Source organism: Arachis hypogaea, chromosome 15, assembly GCF_003086295.3.
Source record: "Arachis hypogaea cultivar Tifrunner chromosome 15, arahy.Tifrunner.gnm2.J5K5, whole genome shotgun sequence".
NCBI classification, from domain to species: Eukaryota; Viridiplantae; Streptophyta; class Magnoliopsida; order Fabales; family Fabaceae; genus Arachis; species Arachis hypogaea.
The window spans coordinates 31,329,804-31,332,626 of NC_092050.1; the positions used below are offsets into that span (position 1 = coordinate 31,329,804).

At 40.6% G+C, this 2,823-nt stretch overlaps 1 non-coding gene across 1 annotated transcript; it reads left to right on the top strand.

Moving 5' to 3' along the window:
* Positions 1-1,254: 1,254 nt before the first annotated feature.
* On the top strand, positions 1,255-1,362 carry LOC112752920 (small nucleolar RNA R71). The gene has a single exon (XR_003177329.1). It is a non-coding gene; the product is annotated as a small nucleolar RNA R71 (small nucleolar RNA).
* The last annotated feature ends 1,461 nt before the right edge of the window (positions 1,363-2,823 follow it).

Sequence of the window (2,823 nt, forward strand, 5' to 3'; positions counted from 1 at the left end):
GTCTTTATGTATACATAAATCTTTTAGAAAATTTGCATACTTAGGTACCTGTTGAATAACATCAAATAGAGGAACAGTTACCTCAACCTTTTTGAATATCTCTACCATTTTTGGATCAGGTTCCAGCTGCTTCCTGGGCTTCCTTGCAAGTTGTGGAAATGGAATAGGAGTGGTGTCTTCTGCAGTGTCTGCGCCTTTTAGTGCTTCCTCTCGTGGTTGCACTTCTTCTTCTTCAGCCATGTCCTGTATGTCCTCTTCCTCTTCAACATCTTCTATTTCCACTACCTCTTCAGCTGAGGCATGTTCTGGTGGGTTTGGCTCCTCTTGATTCCTCTCCTGCAGTGTGGTTCCGGACCTCAGGGTGATGGCATTAATGCCACCCTTTGGATTGGGTAATGGTTGAGAGGGGATTCCACTGGAGCTCAAAGGTTGGTTATTGGAGTTGTTCATTGATCCAATCTGGGAGACAAGAGCCTGTAAAGTAGCGGTCAGACCATTTAGAGTGGCATTAATGTTATTTTCCATGGTCTGCTGTCTCCGATCAATAGATTGTAGTAAGTCATTATTGGCAGATGAAGAAGGATAGGTAAATTGAGAGGTCTGCTGTAGGGTATTCTGTGGTCCTTGGGATTGCCTTAGGTGAGGTGCTCTGTAAGGCTGATTCTGATTCTGCTGCCTGTTGTTGTTGTTATTCCACCTCTGATTTCCCTGATTATCTCTGCCTCCTCTGTTGTAGTTGTCCCTCCAATTCTGGTTAGAATTGTCTTGCCATCCGTGGTTGTAATTGCCACCTTGATTGTACCCTTGGTTGGGGCGGTCATAGAAGTTATGTGTGGCTGCCACGGTGTTGTCTTCCTGCTAGAGCTACGGATATTCATCAGTATAGTGGCTATAATCAGCGCAGATTCCACAAACTCTCTGTGGGACTAACTATTGGTTTTGCTGTGGTGGAGAAGGTTGAGCTTGCTGAACTTGTTGTTGATTCAATTGCATCTGCTTCAGCAAGTTGGTCATTTCACAGATACTCTGAGTTAAAGTAGTAGTCTCTCTGCTAGAGGATACTTCTGCAATGGCTTTTGCACGGCCTTGTTTCTGCCTGTGATTCCTAGTAGATTCAGCTAAGTCACTGATCAATTGTCATGCTTCATCAGTGGTCTTGTACTTTTTCATAGACCCATTGCTAGCACTTTCTAATGTGGTCTTATCTTGGGGCCTCATGCCTTGTGTGACATAATCGAGTAACACTATCTTGTCAATCATGTGGTGGGGGCAAGCTTCCATAAGATTATTGAAGCGCTCCCAGTACTCATAGAGAGTTTCAGAATCATCCTGAACAATCATGGAAATGTCTTTCCTCAGTTTATCAGTAACTTCAGCTGGAAAGAACTTTTCCAAAAATTCTTTTCTCAGTGTATCCCAGTTGGATACAATTGCTGCTGGTTGAGTGTAGTACCACTCTCTTGCCTTCCCCTCAAGAGAAAATGGGAAAGCTTTCAACAAAATTGAAGTTTCATCTACACCATCACGCCTAACAGTAGAACAAGCTACTTGAAAATCTCTCAGGTGCTTGATAGGCTCTTGAGCAGGTAAGCCATAAAACTTGGGCATCAAATTGAGCAGTGCGGTCTTTATTTCAAAGTTTGTAGCCACCGCTGGGTGATGCGCTTGAAACGGTTACATTGTAAAATGAGGGGCTCCTTCCTCCTGGATAGTAACTCTCCTAGCTGCTGCCATATTACCTGCACGTAAAACAACCAAATCAGTAGAACGGGGGCTAGTTTCTTTCTCAAGTGACGTTTCAGATCCGCCCTCAGAGAGGATTAACCGATGCCGAGCTTGCCTTATTCGTGAAATAGTTCTTTCAATCTCAGGATCGAATACTAGCAAGCTTGGATCAGGAAGCGAACGTGCCATCTAACGAAAGAAACAAGCAGCTCATAGTAGCAAAATAAAATAAAATGCAAATAAATAAATTCCAATTAATAACTTTAGCACTCTATTGCAACTCCCCGGCAACGGCGCCAAAAATTGATGCGGGCGAAAATTGGCGAGTTAAGAATGATTACAAAATATGCGTTGCAAGTATAGTTCTCAACCAATCAGAAATCCGCTTATCAATTTAGAAGGGTGTCACAGAAATTAAAATTAAAATACTGGGAGTATGAATCCCAGGTCGTCTCCCAACGAGTTGCAGAAAAGTGTGCTATTTTATTAATAAGATGTTTTCAAAAAGGGTTGAGTTGAATGGCAGAAAATTAAATTAGAGAATTTATATAAATTTAAATAAAAGCCTTGACTGGGAGTTGATTAGCTGGAAGTCCTATTCTTGTTGGAGTACTCTTAAGATTAATTGACAATTGAGGGTTATTATGTTTAGTTGTCCCTTACTAAGTAAGGGAAAGTCAAACAAGCTGGAATGTTGTTTCTATCCACAAGTTCCAATCCGCTCTTGGGAGGATTGGTGTTAGTGACTAGAGAGAAATCCAACAATAAACCCAATTACAATCTTTCTCTTGAGCATTCCAACTCAAGGGTTCCTTTCAATCAACTCCCCATCAAGTTAGGGAACTACTCGCTCATTGTAAATGTAAAATTCATAACATAAGGAAGGGAATTAAAGAAAGACATGATAAATAATGATCAAAAGATTAATTAAAAATAAAAGTAATTCTTGTATTAATAAATGCTAAAATAATCCAATAGTAAAATTAAGTAAATTAAGGAACATGGAAGAGTAAGAGACAAGTAAAGAGAACGAACTAGAATGTCGAAGTCTTGATGAGGCAATAACTCTTCTCAATATCCCAATGCAAAAACAATGAA